Source organism: Saccopteryx leptura, chromosome 2, assembly GCF_036850995.1.
Source record: "Saccopteryx leptura isolate mSacLep1 chromosome 2, mSacLep1_pri_phased_curated, whole genome shotgun sequence".
Lineage (NCBI taxonomy): Eukaryota > Metazoa > Chordata > Mammalia > Chiroptera > Emballonuridae > Saccopteryx > Saccopteryx leptura.
The window spans coordinates 144,134,473-144,157,413 of record NC_089504.1 but is presented as its reverse complement, the minus strand read 5'-3'; the positions used below and the strand labels follow the sequence as shown (position 1 = coordinate 144,157,413).

The 22,941-nt window shown below is 39.8% G+C and overlaps 1 pseudogene; it reads left to right on the top strand.

Moving 5' to 3' along the window:
* Window positions 1-339: 339 nt before the first annotated feature.
* Window positions 340-9,880, top strand: LOC136393160 (enhancer of rudimentary homolog; annotated as a pseudogene).
* The last annotated feature ends 13,061 nt before the right edge of the window (window positions 9,881-22,941 follow it).

Genomic DNA, 22,941 nt, shown 5'->3' with positions numbered 1-22,941 from the left:
TCCTACTTTTAAGCTCATGTCTAGGTCATTTTTTTTCTGCTGCTCCACTTACAGCATCCCTGATCTTTTTCCAGGGGCCAGATCGAACATCACCCTTGCCTGAAGCTCCTCTAATACAGTGATTTTCAACCAGTTTTCCACAGGAGGCACACTGGTGTGCTGCAAGAAATTTTAAAACATGTAAAACATGACTATTTAGTTGGGGGCACTGATCTTTTTCCCTAAGATTGTCAAATTTAAAAAATGACAACAGCCAACCCAACAGTACCAGTCAGGTGTGAATGAATCAAAATTATACTTTTTTGAGTGTTGGCGGCTACAGCAAAAGGGTTTGGAACAATGTCTCACACCATTTTGCTGGTATCACCTATGGAAAAGCCAGAAGGTAGAGCTTATGCCGATTATGGATGAATAGAATGTGTCTGTAAAATGTATGAAGAACATCTGAAGAGAGTGAATCCCAACAGCCCTTCTATCACATAAGATATCAGTCAGGGAGACAAGATGGCGCTGGAGTAGGCGGATGCACCAATATCTACCTCCCAGAACCAAAGTGGATTACAAACTAATTTTATGAACTATCATCTGGAAAAACCAACTTTGGACTAAACTAAGAGTACTCTTCAACCAAGGAACACTGAAGAAGCCACACCAAGACTGGTAGGAAAAGCGGAAACGCGGAGAGGGCTGCCCAGCTCCCCAGAGCAAACGGCAGCAGGGAGAGACTCGCATGGCGGGAACTGAGTTTAGCAGAGGGGGAAGGGTCCTGAGCCCCAGGAACAAAGCCCCAGCCTGCAGCCCCAGAGCCCAGAAGAGGCGTAAGGACAGTATTTAGCTGGAAACAAGTCAGGATACTGTTTGTGAGAAAGAGTCTGATTTCTCAGACCCAGGATCCTTCTTAAAGGGACCTCGCAGAACATCTCTCTCACAACCACTCACCCGGGGCTCCTGGGGATGGGGGGAGGAGGGAACAGACGACCAGAGTAACAGGAAGAGAGTGTAGAGTGTAATCTAGGAGGCACAGGGAGAAACATTTTGGGAGATAACCACCCTAACACCCTAACCCCTGAAACGAGTCACTCCCCAAAGCTGAAGTGAATATTTCCCCCTGGAAATAGCAATACCAGCAAAGGGAAGCAGGAGAGCAGCCAAACAAGCTCCCCTGGGGCATTCAGAGCAGAGTTGCATAGAAGGAGGGAGCTTTCGGGTCTACAGTAGTGAGTCTTAGGGTCCGAGCTGCAACGCCCCCACCCACGCGGCTGAGGGCGCACCCCAGGGTGGGCGGCAGCGGGAGACAAAAGTGCAGTTCTGCTGGCAGGGGCAGAAGCCAGCTGGTCACCACTGGGCTCAGGTGTGAGCTCAATCTTGCCGGCTGGGGGAAGGGGGTGTGCAAAAGTGATCAAACTCAGCTGCCGGCAGCCTGTAATCCAGCCTGCAGGAGAAGGGCAGTAACCCCGGAAAGGGTGGAGACCAGCCCCTGAGCAAGGGCAAAGGAGCACAGCTTTGCCCCGCCCGTGCAACCCAGGCTTGCGGTCTGACTTGGTAGCCGGCTCCTCCCGCGGGGGTGGAGCCAAAAGCCCAGAAGAGGCAGAGTTCCGCTACTGAGCTGAGCTTGGGCACGCAGTCCTGCCCGGCGGTAGAGCCAAGGCTAGCAGCTGTTCCTCGAGTGGGCTCCTCCTGCAAGGGAGGGCAAAACCCGGAAACAGGCGGAGACCCGCAGCTGAGCAAAGGTGCTCGCCAGTGCCCTCAGGATCGAGCATAACGTCATACATGGGGGTGGGGCAAAGGCCAAGGCCACCAACGCTTGTGCACCCAAGCACGTGATCACAGCCACTCCCGTGAAGAGAAAATGCGGAGGCAGAGAAATACAACACAAATAAACCAAGAGAAATCCCCAGAAAAGGACCTAAGGGAATCAGATATAACCAAATTAACAGATGCAGAGTTTAATAAACGATTGTTAGGATGCGCAAAGATATTAGAACAACCATAGATGGCCATTACGAAAACCTAAATAAAGAGATAACAAATATAAAAAAGGACATTGAAATAATAAAAAAGAATCATTCAGAAATGACAAATACAATATCTGAAATAAAGAATACAATGAAAAGAATTAAAAGCAGGATGGATGAAGCAGAGAATTGAATCAGTGAGTTAGAGGACACGATAAATAAAGGCACGGAAGCAGAGCAGAAAAAAGAAAAGAGACTCAAAAAGTCTGAGGAAACTCTAAGAGAGCTCTGTGACAACATGAAGAGAAATAACATTCGCATCATAGAGGTTCCTGAAGAAGAAGAGAAAGAACAAGGGATAGAGACTGTGTTCAAACATATTATAGCAGAAAATTTCCCCAATTAAGGCAGGAAAACATTTCACATGTTCAGGAAGCACAGAGAACTCCATTAAGGAGAAACCCAAAGAAACCAACACCAAGACACATCATAATTAAAATACCAAAGCTAAATGATAAAGAGAAAATATTAAAAGCTGCTAGAGAAAAAAAGACTATCACCTACAAAGGAGCCCCCATAAGAATGACTTCTGACTTCTCAACAGAAACACTTGAGGCCAGAAGGGAATGGCAAGGAATATTCAAAGTAATGCAGAACAAGAACCTACAACCAAGTCTACTTTATCCAGCAAGGCTATCATTTAAAATTGAAGGAGAAATAAAAAGCTTTACAGACAAAAAAAAATTCAAGGAATTCACTGCAACCAAACCAAGGCTGCAAGAAATGCTAAGGGGCCTGTTGTAAACAGATCAAAGGAAAAAAAATATATAGCAAAAGAGGAATACAGTTTTAAAGAAAAAAAATGGCAATAAACAATTACATATCAGTAATAACCTTAAATGTTAATGGATTAAATGATCCGATCAAGAGACATAGGGTAGCTGCGTGGATAAGAAAACAGGACCCATACATATGCTGTCTACAAGAGACACACCTTAAAGCAAAAGATGCACACAGACTGAAGATAAAAGGATGGAAAAAAATATTTCACGCAAATGGAAATGAAAAAAAAGTTGGGGTAGCAAAACTTATATCAGACAAAATGGACTTTAAAACAAAGACCATAGTTAGAAATAAAGAAGGTCACTACATAATGATAAAGGGAGCAATCCAAAAGGAAGATATAACCATTATAAATATCTACACACCTAATATAGGAGCACCTAAATATATAAAGCAGATTTTGAGGGACTTAAAGGGCGAGATCAACAGCAATACTATAATAGTAGGAGATTTCAATACCCCATTAACATCATTAGATAGATCCTCAAGAAAGAAAATTAACAAAGAAACAGCAGACTTAAAGAACATATTAGATCAACTCGATTTAATAGATATCTTCAGAACCTTTCACCGTAAAACAGCAGAATATACATTCTTTTCAAGCGCTCATGGTACATTCTCTAGAATAGACCACATGTTAGGGCACAAAAGCGGTCTCAACAAATTTAAGAAGATTGAAATCATATCAAGCACTTTCTCTGATCACAATGGCATTAAATTAGAAATCAACCACAATAGAAAAATTGAAAAACATTCAAACACTTGGAAACTAAACAGCACGTTATTAAATAACAAATGGGTTAACATTGAGATCAAAGAAGAAATTTAAAAATTCCTAAAAAAAAACGATAATGAGCATACATCAACTCAAAATTTATGGGACACAGCAAAAGCAGTCTTGAGAGGGAAGTTTATAGCATTACAGGCATACCTCAAGAAGCTAGAAAAAGCTCAAATAAACAACTTAACCCTGCATCTAAAAGAACTAGAAAAAGAACAGCAAGTAAAGCCCAGAGCTAGTAGAAGGAAGGAAATAATAAAGATCAGAGCAGAAATAAATGACATAGAGGCTAAAGAACAATACAGAGGAACAATGAAACCAGGAACTGATTCTTTGAAAAGGTAAACAAGATCGATGAACCTTTAACGAGACTCACCAAGAAAAAAGAGAGAGGACTCAAATAAATAAAATTAGAAATGACAGTGGAGAAATAACGACTGACACAACAGAAATACAAAATATTGTAAGAAAATACTATGAAGAACTGTACACCAAAAAACTAGATAACCTAGATGAAATGGACAAATTCCTTGAATCATATAATCTTCCAAAAATCAATCTGGAAGAATCAGAAAACCTAAACAGACCAATTACAACAAATGAGATTGAAACAGCTATCAAAAAACTCCCAAAAAAGAAAAGTCCTGGGCCTGATGGCTTCACAAGTGAATTCTACCAAATATTCAAAGAAGAACTAACTCCTATCCTTCTCAAGCTATTTCAAAAAATTCAAGAGGAAGGAAGACTCCCAAACTCCTTTCATAAGGCAAGCATAATTCTGATTTCAAAACCAGGCAAAGACAACACAAAAAAAGAAAATTATAGGCCAATATCCCTGATGACCTTAGATGCAAAAATCCTCAACAAAATATTAGCAAACCGGACCCAGCAATATATGAATAAAATCATACACCATGATCAAGTGGGATTTATTCTGGGGAGGTAAGGCTGGTACAATATTTGCAAATCAATCAATGTGATTCATCACATAAACAAAAGAAAGGAGAAAAACCACATGATAATTTCAATAGATGCAGAAAAAGCATTTGATAAAGTCCAGCACCCATTCATGATCAAAACTCTCAGCAAAGTGGGAATACAGGGAACATACCTCAACATGATAAAGGCTATCTATGACAAACCCACAGCCAACATCATACTCAAAAGGCAAAAATTAAAAGCAATCCCCTAAAGATCAGGAACAAGGCAGGGGTGCCCCCTTTCACCACTCTTATTCAACATAATTCTGGAAGTCCTAGCCACAGCAATCAGACAAGAAAAAGAAATAAAAGGCATCTGAATTGGAAAAGAAGAAGTAAAACTATCATTATTTGCAGATGATATGATATTGTATATAGAAAACCCTAAAGTCTCAGTCAAAAAACTACTAGACCTGATAAATGAATTCGGCAAGGTGACAGGATATAAAATCAATACTCAGAAATCAGAGGCATTTTTATACACTAATAATGAACTGTCAGAAAGAGAAATCAAGGAATCAATCCCCTGTACCATTGCAACCAAAAAAATAAAGTACCTAGGAATAAATCTAACCAAGGAGATTAAAGACTTGTACTCAGAAAATTATAAAACATTGATAAAAGAAATCAGGGAAGATATGAATAAGTGGAGGCATATACCGTGCTCAAGGTTAGGAAGAATAAACATCATTAAAATGTCTATATTACCCAAAGCAATTTATAAATTCAATGCAATACCGATTAAAATACCAATGACTTACTTCAAAGATATAGAACACATATTCCAAAAATTTATATGGAACCAAAGGAGAACACGAATAGCCTCAGCAATCTTGAAAAGGAAGAATAAAGCGGGAGGTATCACACTTCCGGATATCAAGTTATATTATAAGGCCATTGTACTCAAAACAGCATGGTACTGGCATAAGAACAGGCACATAGATCAATGGAACAGAACAGAGAACCCAGAAATAAACCCACAGCTCTATGGACAACTGATATTTGACAAAGGAGGTAAGGAAATACAATGGAGTAAAGACAGCCTCTTCAACAAATGGTGTTGGGAAAATTGGACAGCTACCTGCAAAAAAATGAAACTAGACCACCAACTTACACCACTCACAAAAATAAACTCAAAATGGATAAAAGACTTAAATGTAAGCCGTGAAACCAGAAGTATCTTAGAAGAAAACATAGGCAGTAAGTTCTCTGACATCTCTCGCAGCAATATATTTGCTGATTTGTCTCCACAGGCAAGTGAAATAAAAGACAGGATAAACAAATGGGACTTTATCAAACTAAAAAGCTTCTGCACAGCTAAAGACAATAAGAACAGAATAAAAAGACAAACTACACAATGGAAGAATATATTTGACATTGCGTCTGATAGGGGGTTAATAACCAAAATTTATAAAGAACTTGTAAAACTTAATACCAGGAAGACAAACAATCCAATCCAAAAATGGGCAAAGGAAATGAATAGACACTTCTCCAAAGAGGACACACAGATGGCCAATAGGCATATGAAAAAATGTTCAACATCACTAATAATTAGAGAAATGCAAATTAAAACCACAATGAGATATCACCTCACACCAGTCAGAATGGCGCTCATCAATAAAACAACACAGAATAAGTGCTGGCGAGGATGCGGAGAAAAGGGAACCCTCCTGCACTGCTGGTGGGAATGCAGACTGGTGCAGCCACTGTGGAAAACAGTATGGAGATTCCTCAAGAAATTAAAAATCAAACTGCCTTTTGACCCAGCTATACCACTGTTAGGAATATACCCCAAGAACACCATAGAACTGTTTGAAAAGAAGAAATGCACCCCCATGTTTATGGCAGCATTGTTCACAATAGCAAAGATCTGGAAACAGCCCAAGTGTCCATCAGAGGACAAGTGGATTAAAAGCTTTGGTATATATATACTTGGAATACTACTCAGCCATAAGAAATGATGACATAGGATCTTTTACAACAACATGGATGGGCCTTGATAACATTATACTGAGCGAAAGAAGTAAATCAGAAAAAACTAAGAACTATGTGATTCCATACATAAGTGGGACATAAAGATGAGACTCAGAGACATGGACAACAGTGTTGGGGTTACAGGGTGGGGGGAGGAGAGGAAGGGGGGTTGGAGGAGGGGAGGGGCACAAAGATCATGGCTTTTCAGCATTTGCCATATTCCCCCCTTAATCTATAGACAGATAGCAAATATTTACTTAAGGTGTTTCCACTATAAAGACTGCTGTCTTAGGGACAAATGCTAATGAACTATTTCAGCAGTTCCTCCTTCTTCAAAGACTTATATGTCAACATAGAGCTCCATGTTTCATAGGACATACTCAAGCTCACTCCATGCTCCCTGGAGCTTTAGCACAAGGAATGCCCCCCTTTTTTTTTTTCCTCTCTCTTTTTTTTTGTTGCATTTTTTCTTTTATTTATTTATTTTTTGTATTTTTCTGAAGATGGAAATGGGGAGGCAGTCAGACAGACTCCCGCATGTGCCTGGCCGGGATCCGCCTGGCATGCTTACCGGCGGGGGGGGGGGGGGGGGAATGCTCTGCCCATCTGGGGTGTTGCTCTGTTGCAACCAGGGCCATTCTGGTGCCTGAGGCGGAGGCCATGGGGCCATCCTTAGTGCCTGGGGTGGCTTTGCTCTGGTGGAGTCTTGGCTGCAGGAGAGGAAGAGAGAGACGGAGAGGAAGGAGAGGGGGAGGGGTGGAGGGGTAGATGGGCGCTTCTTCTGTGTGCTCTGACTAGGAATCAAACCCGGGAATCCTGCACACCAGGCCAATGCTCTACCACTGAGCCAACTGGCCAGGGCCTAGGAATGCCCTTGTTGATCAAGCTACCCAAAAGAAAATTATATGGAGCAACCATGACAGACCAAGCAAGTCAGTCTCATACTATTCATCACCAGAACTCTGCAGCCCGGTGTAAACAGTTTCAACTTTCTCGGGAAGCAGCACAGCAGATTGGGAAATCCTGTCCAAGGGGTCCCATACTGCCCCTTCATTTGGAGTTAACCCTCAAGGACCCCTACCAGGACAACTTTGGCAGATGGATATTACTCATATACCTTCATTTGCAAACAGTCTTATGTCCACATTACAGTGGATACATATTCCGGATCTATAGTAACCTCTGTCAGAACAGGAGAGGCTGCTAAGCATGTTATAGCTCATTGCCTGTATGCATTGTTCTATTATTGGATTTCCTAAACTGGCTAAACTGAAAATGCTCCTGCATATGGAGCAAAAGCATTTACTGTATTTTGTCATGCTTACAATCTTTAAAGTTAATGTATTATTAAAGTGTACTCAGCAAACATTTTAAGGTCAATTTAAAAAAAAATTTTTAAAGGGGGTAGTCATATCCTGGAACTCCTATGGGTCTACCATATCATGCTTCTTACTTAAAAAAAAAAAAATTTACATTTCTTTTGAATGCTGATGAACAGGAGATACCAAATCTTTTTTGCCTGCAAACTACTACCTTCTTTATTAGATCCAGCTAATAACACTGTTTTGTCTTTTTTCCAAATAGCTCCAGATATATGGAAAAGATTTATATAGGTGGATGGGGATCCTCAAACCCCTCAGTGAGATCTTCTGAGCATGGCCTTTAAGATACCTAGAGGCAGAAAAAGTCCAATAGAGACCAGGGGAACTACCAGCTTTTAGGATACACCATTAAAGGCTCCAATGCCCCAAAGGGGTCTCATAGGATGCCATCTGGGTCCTGCTTCAATAGTGGAAAGGAAGGTCATTGAGCTAAAACCTGCCAGGCTTACACGCCTCTGCTGTGAGGAAACAGGGACACTGGAAGGTAGGCTTCCCCCTCGCTCCTCTAAGGGAGGGTTCAGTCTCTTCCAGCCCTGCTCCAGCCACCTATGACCTAACCTTGCCCAGAATGCTGGGGTTTGCCACTGAAGGCTGAAGGTGTCCAGGGTCGTAGGCCCCATCTACAACACTGTGGACGAGCCTAGGGTATTTCTTCCAAGAAGCAGGTAAATTGATCTCATTTGCACAAGGGCCACTTAACTATGTTTTGCCTGAATAGTCAGGTTTTTTATTCTTCCCTCAAAGATCTCTGTTGTGGGTATTGATAGTCCTATTTTCTGCTGCTTTGCTTAATGTATAGTGTTTCCTTTATCCCTCCTACCTCAATGCCCCACTCATATTTCAGGCTGGGACCTACTCCTAATTTAGAGCTCTCTTTCCCCCTTTTGCCAACTTCTATTATGAATCTACCTTTGCCACCCAGCTTAGTGTATCCCAAGGTTCTCTTTACCATGCCACAGTTGCAGAGCTCCAGGGAAAAGCAACCTGGTCTCATCTCTCTAGGCAGAGGAGAACAGAAGCTCCATATCCACGCATGCTGCAAATGGCTTTTCCAGTCTACCTGAATTATTACCGGCTAGAAGCAGCGGTCATTGGGACTTGGACATGAGCTGCAAAGTATAGAATGGTGACAACAATTCCAGTGCCATGAGGACTTTTTCTGGATGTGGACTTTTCCTGGACTCCTGCTCCCTGTGACAGCTCCTAACAGACTGAACTGTGGTTGGGTTGCATTTTTCAGGAATTTGTTATGGTGATGGGGCCAACTTGGACTTGGTGAACATGTTAAGGACACTACTCTTTTATGGATTCTTGCTGTATTGGCCAAGAGTTTGCTTAAAGGCTTTTAATCACTGTAAAAAAAAAAATAGAAGACTGGATAAAGAAGATGGGGCATATATACACCATGGTATACTATTCAGCTAGAAGAAATGATGACATCAGATCACTTACAGCAGAATGGTGGAATCTTGATAACATTATGCGGAGTGAAATAAGTGAATCAGAAAAAAACAAGAACTGCAGGATTCCATACATTGGTAGGACATAAAAACGAGACTAAGAGACATGGACAGGAGTGGGGTGATTACGGGGGGTGGAGGGAGGGGAGGAGAGAGAGGGGGAGGGGGAGGGGGAGGGGTACAGAGAAAACTGGATAGAGGGTGATGGAGGACGATCTCTCTTTGGGTGATGGGTATGCAACAGAACTAAATGACAGGATAACCTGGAAATGTTTTCTTTGAATATATGTTCCCTGATTTATTGATGTCACCCCATTAAAATAAAATTTTATTTATTAAAAAAATAGATATCAGCCAGTTGTTTGATTTTATTGATGATCTGGCAGACCTCAGCTGTCTTGTTTACCAAGATGATACCCAGACATACCAGCCTTATAATAAAGACTGCATTAAAGAGAAGATCTACGTGCTCCTTCATTGGCAGACCCAACAGGCCAGGAAATAGTTGTGTAAGGAGCATTAGGGGGTTGGGGATGGGCTTGGACCACAGGGGTGTACAGCAAGCTGTAGTGGAAGTTTTGTATTAGAGTAATCCTGTACCCACTTTGGTACACTCTCGCCAGGATTGAATGTATCTATATTAGATGAAATGTGAGGATCTTGTTCAATCTGAAACTCCCATCACCTCCCCCTGCCAACTTTCTTTTTCTACTTAAACATTGTTATGATTTAGAAGGAAGTTTTTGTCAGTTAATGTTGGTTACAACCCTTTAAAAACTGTTCATATCTGCTTTATAACATTCACTGTACTAACCCTTCTTCAAGCTGAGATGGGTGGTGGCTCAGTTTTAACAAGTGAACTTGACTCAAAGGAACCACTGAACTAAACCAGTCTGTTGTTGGCACAATTTTAGTTATGTCCTAAAACAAAGTCTTAGTGAGAAACAAATAACCATTCTGTAGTTATATTTTTTAAAATATTATACTTTTTTGACAGATCAGCAGAAAATATATATTTTTGGTATGCCGTAGGATTTTAGTAATTCGTTCATGAGTGCCATGAAATGGAAAAGGTTGAAAGCCACAGCTATAATACATCCAGAGGTCATTAATCACTCTAGCCTCATCTCATCTTATAAGTATAATACAACATTTATTTCATTCTGGATGAGTTTTTATGTTTTTAATTGATTTGAGAGAGAGAGAGAGAGAGAGAGAGAGAAACTTCAACTTGTTGTTCCAGTTATTTATGCATTCGTTGGTTGATTCTTGCATGTACCCTGACTGGGAATCAAACTCACAACCTTGGCACATTAGGATGATGCTGAGTTACCCAGCCAATTCTGGTTGAGTTTTAAGTTGTAGCTCTTTACATATCCACCGTCCCAAATGGACTGCAGATTGCAAACTCCCTGAAGAAAGAAACCATGTGTTATGTCATTGTGATATTCCTGCACAATACCTTAAAGTAGGCTCTTGAGTTCGTTAATGTTCATAATAGCTCATATTTATTTATTATAGTCCTGGTTAAGCATTTTAAGGAATCATTTCAATAGATTTTCACAAGAATCCTATATATATGTCCTATCATTATCATTTTCACTTACAAAGGAAGAAATAAGATCGTATCACTTAATTACCCTTCCCAGTATAACAGTTAGTGAACTCATGGACATAGATAAAACTGCAGTGGTTACCAGGGGGAGGGGAAGAAAGGGAAAGGAGGAGGGTGGGGGAGGGGAGGGGCTTAAAGAGAAACAAAATATAGAGTGACAGAAGATGATTTGACTTTGAGTGATGGGTATACAGCAAAATCGACTGTCTAAATGATGTGGAGATGTTGTGTCTAAATCTATGTACTCTGATTGACCAATGTCACCCTGTTAAATTTAATTGTCTAAATTAATTAAATAATTTTTTTTAAAAAACAGTGAAATTAGAATTTGAACCTGAGTGTCAGATTCCATAGCCTAAACTCTTGTTCTCTAATTTTACCTATCACTTGATAGCGTAAATCAATTTAAATAAAATTCAAGAAAAATATTACTTTATTCACTAAAATTAAATCTTTCAAATGAGCAAAATAAAGAGCTCCATTTCTTATGTATTATTTTTGCTGTCTGCAGAATAAATGACAACTAATTTCTGCAATTTGATCTCTCATAAGCCAGTACCTAAATTTTCTTAAAACAAAATTTTTTATTCATTGATGAAAGTAAATCTATCCTTTCTTAATATTATACCACCCTGAGTATTAGAAAAACACATTGCTAATCATTTCACTCAGATATACAATCATGGAACATAAAAAAGAAAATATTCTTTTTTTTATATTCCCTATATCCACTACATGATAAATAAGGGAGTAAATATTAGGTCAAAATAATGACCAAATCACTGAGTTATATATCCAATAGGTTGATTGGTTTGTCTTTAATATTACTTTACTACTCAGATGGGTCAAATTAATTTAATTGCTTCTTGTATGCCAGCAATCACTGTGTTGTTAATGCTTTTCCATGTATACTACTTAATGTAAAACAACACATCCTAGAACAATAAAAAACAAACTAACTGGAAAACATTTAACCCAGTCTTTTTCTTGTCCCTCCAATATACTCTCTACATTGTTGCCAAAGCAAGCTTCCTAAAAGCTATCTTGAATGAAAAGAAGTGAACCTTATGCTTATAGCAGCTTTATTCATAATCAGCAAAATTTGAAAGCAATCAAGATGTCCTTCTGTAGGTGAATGGACAAATAAACTAAGGTACAGTCAGACAATAAAATACTAATCTGCTCTAAAAATAAAAGAGTTATCAAACCATGAAAACACATAGAGGAAACTTAAATACATATCACTAAGTGAAAAAAGCCAATCTGAAATGGCTACAAACTGTATGCTCACTGTATGACATTCTGAAAAAGAATGTCACTATATTTTTTATTCTATACAGATAGAATAAAAAAAATCATTGGTTGCCAGGAATTGGGCAAGATGGAATGGAGGGATGAATTGGTGGGGCATAGAGAATTTTAGGATGATGAAACTACTCTGTATGATGCTATAATGGTGGATACTATATCATAGTCATCACACACTTGTCCAGACCCATAGAAAATACACACCAAGAGTGAACCCTAATGCAAACTATGGCCTTTGGGTGACTATGATGTGTCAGTGCAGATTCATCAATTGTAATACATGTACCACTCTTATGAGGATGTTGATAGTGTGGGGGTAGGAGGTATATGAATATCTCTGTACCTTCCTCTCAATTTTGCTACGAACCTAAAACAGCTCTAAAATAATCACTATAAAGTGCTCTAAAAAGAAAAAATAAATAAACCTCTACCCATACCTTTTACCTTATACAAAAATTAACACAAAATAAATTATAAACTTAAATGCAAACCTGAAACTATAAAATTTCTAAAAGAAAATTTAGGGTAAAATCTTTATAGCCTTGTCTAGGCGAATATTTCTTTAAAATTATGTCAAAAGGAGAATCTATAAAAGAAGACAATGACATATTAACACATCAAAATGAAAAGCTCTGCTTTTCCAAAGACATTCTTGAGAGAATAAAAAGACAAACCACAAACTGGAAGAAAATATTTGTAAAATATATATCAGATAAAGGACTTGTACTCAGAATATATTTTTTAAAACTCTCCAAACTCAACAATAAGAAAACAAACAATCCGGCCCTGGCCGGTTGGCTCAGCGGTAGAGCATTGGCCCGGCGTGCAGGAGTCCCGGGTTCGATTCCCGGCCAGGGCACACAGGAGAGGCTCCCATTTGCTTCTCCACTCCCCCCCTCCTTCCTCTCTGTCTCTCTCTTCCCCTCCCGCAGCGAGGCTCCATTGGAGCAAAGATGGCCCGGGCGCTGGGGATGGCTCTGTGGCCTCTGCCTCAGGTGCTAGAATGGCTCTGGACGCAACAGAGCGACGCCCCAGAGGGGCAAAGCATCGCCCTCTGGTGGGCATGCCAGGTGGATCCTGGTTGGGTGCATGTGGGAGTCTGTCTGACTGCCTCCCCATTTCCAGCTTCGGAAAAATGAAAAAAAAAGAAAAGAAAACAAACAATCCAATAAAATTAATTGGGCAATAGGTTTGAAGACATATTTCACCACTTGACCAGGTGGTGGCGCAGTGAATAAAGCATCGGACTGGGATGCAGAGGACCCAGGTTCAAAATCCTGAAGTTGCTATCTTGAGCGTGAGCTCATCTGGTTTGAGCACAGCTTACCAACTTGAGCCCAAGGTCACTGGCTTGAGCAAGGGGTCACTCACTCTGCTGTAGCCCACTCAAGGCACATAAGAGAAAGCAATCAATGAACAACTAAGGAGCCACAATGAAGAACTGATGCTTCTTACCTCTCTTCCTTCCTGTCTGTCTATCCCTATCTGTCCCAACTCTCTGTCACAAAAAAAAAAAAAAAAAAAAGACAATTTCACCAAAGGAGATATATGTATGGCAAAAAAAAAAAAAAAAAAACCTCATGAAAAAGTGTTCAATATCATTAGTCATTTGGGAAATGCAAAATAAAATCACAGTGAGATACTATTATGTACTATGACAATGGCTAAAATAAAAAATAAAAAAAACTGACAATACCAAAAGCTGAATGCAGAGCAACTGGAACTCTCATATATTGCCAATAAGAATGAAAGGGTATAAGCATTTTGGAAAACAGTTTGACAGTTTCTTAAAAAGTTAAATGTTTTATATATACTCTCCACATGACCCAGTTATTTCACTCCTAGGTATTTACACATGAGAAATGAAAACTTACATTCATTCAAAAAACCTGTACCTGAATGTTCCTTAGTGGCTTTCTTCACAGTCACCAAAAAGTGAAAGTAATTCAAATGTCTTTCAACTAGGATACAGATAAGCAATTTGTGGTACATACATACAATGAAATACCATGGGACAATAAAGGGAACAGACTGCTGATACACACATCAAATGATTGATTTTCAAAAGCATCATGCTTTTATGAAAGAAGCCACACTCAACAGGTTATATATTATATGATTATTTATATGACATTTCAGAAAAGGCAAACTTCTAGGAAGAACAGAAAACAGATTAGTGGTTGCCTGGACGGGTGGTGACTGCAAACAATGGCCTAAAGCACTCTTTTGAGGTGATGGAACTATTTTACGTTTGTCTGTGAGGGCTCATACGTGACTATATGCATTTGTCAAAATTCATAGAACAAACCATCCCCTACGTAAATTTTTAGAAATACAAAATTTAAAACAATTTTTTTTTTAATTTTTTTTTTCTTTTTTGCATTTTTCCGAAGCTGGAAACGGGGAGGCAGTCAGACAGACTCCCGCATGCGCCTGACCGGGATCCACCTGGCATGCCCACCAGGGGGCGATGCTCTGCCCCTCTGGGGTGTCACTTTGTTGCATCCAGAGCCACTCTAGCACCTGAGGCAGAGGCCACAGAGCCATCCTCAGCGCCTGGGCCATCTTTGCTCCAATGGAGCCTTGGCTGCGGGAGGGGAAGAGAGAGACAGAGGGGAAGGAGAGGGGGAGGGGTGGAGAAGCAGATGGGCGCTTCTCCTGTGTGCCCTGGCTGGGAATCGAACCCAGGACTCCTGCACGCCAGGCCGACACTCTACCACTGAGCCAACTGGGCCTAAAACAATTTTTTTAATCCATCTGTGGCTCCCCATCATGGGCAGGGAAAAGCTTTATTTGCTTTCCCTCCTCTCTAGTTTCTTCTCCTTCCGTGACCTCAGACAGGCCAGATCACTTGTCTGTAGGTGACTTCATGTGTCTCACCTTTTTGCTATCCTGTGGTTCTCCAGACATGCCTCCGTCTGCCACCTCCTCAGACATTTGTGTCCCTGTGTCCCACCTCATACATCTGAGACTCCAATCAGACTGAAGTCCTTGAAGTTCCCCAAGATATGCAAGGCTATTTGTGTAAACTCTACTTGAAATTATTTTGCCTTCACCCTCTTTCATATAAGCCTGGTAAACAGTCACAAATCTCTTAAAATTCTGTTCTAACATTACCCCCCTTATGAGATTTTTCCTGAAGTCTCCCCCAGAAAGAGTCACTCCCCCCTTGTGTCTCCATTTATGCTATGTATAGACTTCTATCTTGACACTTAAAAACATATCAGATGAACAGAACTACGGGGAAGATTAAAAATAATTTTTAAAACATAAAAAAAAAAAGTATCAGACATTTATTTCCACATCTATTGTGAGCTCTTTGGGGGCAGAGACCCTTCTACTCACTTTATTTGGCTGTTACCTAGAAGATTTCTGGCACGTGAAATCTATTTGATGAATAAATGAGTGAATCAATCAATCAATCAGTCAATGAAAAAAACAAATGGACAAACTCATGATCTAATCAATCTCCTTATCTGGAATGCCCTACTGGTTCACTTAGAAAACTCCAAATTGTCCTTCAAAAGAATACTCATCATTACTTCATTTCTGAGTAGCCCGCCTCAAGGACATGCTCTAAACTTTTTTGATACTTATACACTAGTGTCATAACTGCCTCCTTACTGTACATATTTAGAGGTACCTCTGAGTAGAGGTCATGATTAGACAATGAGTTCTTCCAGGAACTCACGAAACTCTAGATCACCAGCACCCAGGAAACAATGCCTGGCTCAAATCACTCAGTTAACTTGTGTTGGCCTGAGCTTTTTGGAAACATAGAACCCATGGTTTCCTTGGTCTCTTGAGTCCTGGGCCTGATGAGGCTGCAGTGGGACCTACAATAGGAAGTGTGTGAGAAGAAGAAACACTATATGCATTGAGTTCTCAGAAAAGAAAAAAAGAGTACACGTTGTCAAACTAAAAAGACATTCATAACCCAACAGTAATAAACATGGGGTATTAGAAATGACCTTGAACCACATTTTCCTCTGGAAAAATAATTCCTCAAAGAAAGTGAGAGAAAATGAACAATGGGAGGATAAGCAAAGCTGCTTCTACCAGAGGGACACTTGGAAGATAAAATGTGAAGTGAGGGGACACACATTATCGCTTCACAAAGTACAGAATCAGTTTCAGGCCTGGTGCCTGGCACCACCACCCCTGCCGTGTCTGAAAATCACACCATTTCACCTCAGCTAATGTCTTCGGTGTCCCAGGAATGATTTAGAACCTGCAAGGGGGAAACGATCCCATTAATGGAGGTCCAGTTCAACTCGGCCCGGGTGCGGGCTGAGTCCGATGTACTGTAGTAACATACTCTTCACATTTCTGAGAGAGGGACTTCCAAGAATATGACCAGAATGAATATTTATGTTCCAGAAAAGACTGTGTGAATATTAAGTTTTTCCAAAAGTCCCTGAAAGAACTGGAGCAGCATTCACAGTTCCTTGCTGAGATCATTGACTGAACATTGCTTCTCTCTCTCTCTCCCCCACCCCTTTTCTGAAGATATCACTGCCTTTGCCCATTTGGAGCTGATTAGTTCATCACCTAGTAAAATTTTATGAGCTTAATGAGACTGCTCACTCCACTGTGTAATCCTAGGCTTCTACTTTAGTAAGTCCTTTACCCGAATAGAAAAGCCAGTTCTGCTCCTTATCATAAAATTCCCATTAGTTCTAATATTTAAAAGCACAGTAAGTTTTATCAATTCTTTCATTTTCTCTTAGGTATTTATGCCTGTGTATCTGTGTCTCTGTTGATTCTTTTATTTACTTAAATGAGTCTTAAACTTGCAGCAATGTAGGTCCACATGCAGGGCCAGGACTAGGTGAGATAAGACAGACATCAGAGTTGCAAAATTTAAAGAGCCACTCCCAGAATACGCACACAGAGCTTTGTCACTGCCAGTCCTACCCATCAAAGGCTCTGGAAAATTAACTGACATGATGAGGTACTGTGTAAAAAACACACATCCTCTCAAAAAAGTCAAGTGTTTCCTCCTCACATAGCTGACTACTGCTCAGCCCTCTGGTTATGGCTCAAATGTCTTATCCTCAGAGAGAACTCTCCTGAACACCTTGTCTAAAGTGAGCATTCCTTGTTATAGTCTACCATGGCATTCTCTCGAATTTCTTCTCCACATTCATCAAAATGTATAATTGCTTCTCCCATATTGTTATTTTCTCATGAGAATGCAAGTTTACTAGAGCAGGAATTAGCAATCTCTTGTTCACCATTGTGGTCACTTTGCTTGGCTCAGTGCCCAATGCAAAGTTGAAAGACTAAAATATTTGTTGAGTAAGTGAAACTTTAACGAATGATTTTAAGGATGTTTCAAATCCACTTGAGACCTTGCTCATGTAGCATTCCTCTACCCTACTCTATTGGTCAAAACAATTTCAAAAGCCCATCCAGTTACAAGAAGAAGGGACATAGAGCAACCTCTTTACAGATGTGTCAAAGTATTTGTTGACATATTCTAAAACCATACTTTCTACACACAAATTCCATAAGCAAAATATATTTACGCCCTTTCCAAGACCGCTATAGTTTCATGGTAGTAAGGTATCAGGTTTGGGATCTCAACATCTAAACCAAATCAAGTGAAAATTACCTTCTTTGAGTACAATTCTTTGGGCACAATTCTTTGGGCATGATTCCTTAGGTACAAATCCTCTCAATCTGAAGACTTGTGAAATAGAGTGACAAGTTGTCTCTGTCCAACACACATAGCATACAATGAAGCATTGTAGACATTCCCATTTCTAAAGGAAGAAAACAAGAAGCACAGAGTAGACTCTGGTCCATGGGCACATATTATCAGCTCCTTGTTTGAGGCTCAACCCTACTTCCAAAGAGTGATTCTCTGTGGTCCTTGGTGTTGCTCTCCATGCTCTTGGTTTCGCCCTCTGAAGTCATTTTTACATTTCCATAAAAACTAGCCTGTCTGCAGATAAGTAATTTTCTCAGCTCTTCTTGGCCAGATGAACTGGAAGGAACAACGACCTCTTTTCATTTTATTTTGTCTTTGTCATTTTCAGTTCAAGTTGATACAATTCCTCTAAAATTTTTGTAGGGTTTTTGCATATTAATGTATAATCCACTCCATTAAACAAAAGCTCTACAAATCTCTTTAAGGCAAGCCTTCTTTACCTTGGGCTTCCTTTGAGGTTGCTGTTGGAAAGTTCCCCTAAAAGTCTTAAAAAATCCTGTTGTTTAACACAGATGGTCTGCCAGGCAAGCCCTTAAGATATTTAGAAGATGTTCTGTCTGTTTTAAAGATCTATGAGGCACCGTCTGACGCCTTTCTGTGATCTTAATAAGGGATATTATAGGACCACCTCGGATTTGATTTTTGCTGTGAAATTATTCCTCAATTTGAGAAGTTATTTTTGCCATCTGGTTAGGCTAGGAATAAGAAATATCTTTATTTTCAAACAGAGAGAGTTCTGGCATCCTGGTATTCCTCTACATTCTTATTGAAAACTGAACAGTTGAATTTTGGTTTATCTCACTCTACTCATATCTTAGCGTACACATCTGAAAGGGACCGGGTGACATCTTCAGCCTTCTGCCTGCAGGTTTTCTACTCCAGGTCCATCAGCTCACTTGGTACATTTTCTACAGGGGACCACATTACCGTAGGTGACAATTTTGCTAAACTTTCCACCTCCATATTAACAAAGACCTCCTTTCCTCTAGTATTCAGTAAAGTGTTCCTCAATTTCCTTGAAACTTTTGCAACAGATTCCTCAAGGTCCATCAAGCTTCTGCTAACAGTTTCTTCAGGGCTCTTCTAGCGTCTGCCTGCTGCCCGGACTCAAAGCTAATGGCACATGTTTAGAGTTGTTGTAACAGCAGAACATCACTACAAAGTAAAAAAAAAAAATTTTTTTTAATCTGTTTCATTTATATACTGAAGTATAACAAATCTCCCCAGTACTTAGTGTCTTAAAAGAACAACAAACAGCTTATCTCTTACGGTATCTGTGGGTCAAGAATCTGGGAAAGGCTCTACTGGGAAATGCTGGTTTGCGGTCTCTCACATGGAGGCCACCAAACAGTAGGGGGGTTGGAACCCCTAGGGGGTGGCCAGGCAGCTCTCTCCATGTGTAGGCCCAGGTATTCTCCAGGCCAACGTGGGCTTCCTCACAGATGGTGCTTGGGGCTCCAGCATGAGTGTTCCAGTAAGCAAGGCGGGCCAGCATCACTTTTTATGTCTTCACTCTGGAAGTCACATAGCATCACTCCCACCACACTCAATTGGGCACAGTGATCAAAAGTCCTACTCAATTTCAAAAGAAAGAGCATAAACCTCACCTTGATAAGCATATTTTTAAAATTGCAGATGTATTTGCTAACTGCCGTATTCAAGAAGTAGTAAAGTTGCTCTTGAATTACTTGCTTCCTATTAATTAAAGAAAATGGATAGATAGATTCATTCAGTCATTCCATTAACTATGTATTTATACTGCTTTATTTCTCTGTGTATATTCTGTGAATAGACATATCACATTGTTTTCAATTGACCTGTTTTTATCTGTCTCTTTTATTATACTGTTATATTCATATGGTGGAAACTATTTTATTAATCATTGCATCTCCATTAATCCAACTCATAAAAGATGCTCAAATGACTTAATGGGTGAATAAATGGCAAATGTATCTATGACAGATATTGAAATGAAATATTTCCTATTAAGTAATAAATCACCAAAAACTAAATTTATGTTTCTATTCCCAGTTGCTAGGAAATGTTGTTTCTATTAAAAAGAGTCAATAGTATAATTTATGTTTATATTGGCTTTATTTTACAAATGCACATTTTCACATCATTTTTTATATAGCACTCTTTGATATAATCATTTACCTACATATAAACTACAGTGAGGTAACTAAAGCAGAATGTCAATAATTCCTCCCAAGCCTGAGCAGGCGGTGGTACAGTGGGTAGAGCATCAGACTGGGATGCAAAGGACCCAGGTTCGAAACTCCAAGGTTGCTTGCTTGAGTGCAGGCTCATCCAGCTCAAGCATAGGCTCACCAGCTTGAGTGTGGGGTCACCGGCTTGAGAATGGGATCATCGACATAACTCCAAGGTCACTGGCTTGAGCTAGGGGTCAATTGCTCTGCTGTAGCCCTCAGGTCAAGGCACATATGAGAAAGCAATCAATGAGCAACTAAGCTGTCACAACAAAGAATTGATGCTTCTCATCTCTCTCCCTTCCTGTCTGTCTGTCCCTATCTATCCCTCTGTGTGTGTATGTCTCTCTGTCTCTGTCACACACAAAAAATAAATAAAAATAATTCCTCCCAAAAGAAGGTTGATCTAATCACCGCATAGCACTGGCTGCCCAACATGAAAAAAGTATCAAAAGAACAAACTTTTTAAAAATAGCAGCAACAGGAGCAGGAGAAGCTATGGTCGGAGGTATGATCATCTTGAGGAAGCATAACAAAGCTCTGCCATAATTCTGAATTCACTTCTGTCTCACGGAGACTGAGCTAAGGAAGCCTCGGGGCACAATACACTCAGTGAATATGAAGCCACAGTGTTAGGAAGAGATGACCAGCTCCAAGAGACTTGCCTATTAGAAATAAGGCACTATAGTAGAGCACAAGGCTCAGTTCCTCAGGACAGGGGCTGGGGAAGAAGAGCTCGCTAAGTATGCATGTTCCAGGGCGAGTGTCAATGAGGAACAGAACAAGAAAGAAAATAAAGACCAAGATAAAGATTTTCGCAGAAGGAGACCGAACAGGCAGATTCTCTCTCCGTACCTCCACACTCTCACCCAAGTCCTAGGTTCCTTCCAAGATGAAGGTTGCTTGAGGAAGCTTCCGCACGCTCATCACCACTAAACAGGAAAGGTCTGCTGACCTCGAGCACTGCAGCCCCAGAACTGAAAGGCGGTTGCACTATTGAATTTGTTAACCATGTTGTGCGATGAGCCATTCAGACTAGTGGATCGATTTGACTAATCACATGTACAACTGTTTGATTCCTTATATCAGCTCATTTATTTGTCCCCAAAGAATGGTACAAAACAAATGTTTAAAAAACAACACTTATAGTAGCAGATGCTTTTCAAATCCCTCTCACTTGCAGGGAGAGGGTCCTTGTGTTTTGCTAGGGATCGTACAAGTTCTGGGAAGTCGTGGGTGAAACAGCAGGTACATGAATAAAGGTTGTGATGAGCTGAGAAGGAGCCAGAACTGGACAGAGATGAACAATTTTAAAACTAAAGTGCATTTTTCCACAACAAAATCTTATTTGTTGAGAGCTGTTTTTTTCATTTCTCACCTTGAGAAAACCATGTATACTCTCCCCATTCAAAAGTTATATGATAATTTATCAAAATGAAGGCATTGCATTTATAACATTACTCTGGGAAAACTAAATCTTATCTCAAAACACATCAGCCGTGGATACCATGAAAGACAATCCTGTTTGTCATGAATGTGATTGAGGTGAGGTCAGCAGAGCTCCCACTCAACTCTGGGATGAAGTCACAGAGGACAGCGTTCCTGCAGGACATCGTAATAACCTGAGCACTCACGTCATTTGATTTTAGTCTCTGATCAAACTAGCGCTCCAGTCAAGTTTCCTGTTTTTCCACCTTGTTACACAATGACCCATTAAAGCAGGTGCATCAATGTGACCAGCCATCCATGCAACTGTGAGAACAAGATTTCCAGTTCACTTGCAAAATTTGGCATCATGTAGATATAATGCCTGAGAGGCAGTTTGGAACCTTCATTTACCTAACTCTTTTCTAGTGAACCAAGAGAGGACAAAAAAATCAAATCTTTAATTGCACTGAAATGAGAACCCTTTCCATTCCCTCATACATACTCTTCAATCAAAGAAACTAAAGTGAGGCCTTCAATGCTAGCATATGCAAGCGACTATTTATTTCCTAAATTTTGGAACAAGAAACCTTTGAAACACTTCTAAGCTTCACCATATATTTAGCTGAAATGTGCCAGACACTGCAGAGATGGAGTTATTGTCTTAGCCAGCACAGGATGAACGTTATGTGATTCACATACCTTTTACTATAGCAACAAGCTGCAGGAACTGGAACACAATAGATATACTACATGTATGAGAAAATGACGCTAGAATGCATTGTGTCTGAAATTTGATAATTAGGAGATGGAAAGCAATTTTTTACATATTTTAAACTGTAAAAGGAATCTAAGTTTAAAAGTACTTTTAAATTTTATGTCTCAGAAATTTTCCCACCAAGAATAATCCCTAGACAATGAATTATATACAATTCAGAATAAAAAGGCCTAGATTTGATAACAATGATGAGATATTTAGTTAAAATCAAAAAATGAATGACAAGGAGGAGGTGAAAAGGGCACTTATGTGTTTTTCACAGAATGGTGTGTTGACAAAATCATTTTTGAAGGTATTTTGGTAATAAGCATCGTGATCCATAAAAGTATTTGTACTGTTTGGCTCTGACTTTGCAATTTGGATAATCAATCCTAAGGAAATAATTTAAAAATATATGGAAAAAAGATGCTTTTATAATATTATTTATAGTAACAAGAATTGGAAAGGATTTAAATGTTCCAGAATTAAGGGAATAATTATATAATTTTGGATACAGCCAACAATATGGAAATAG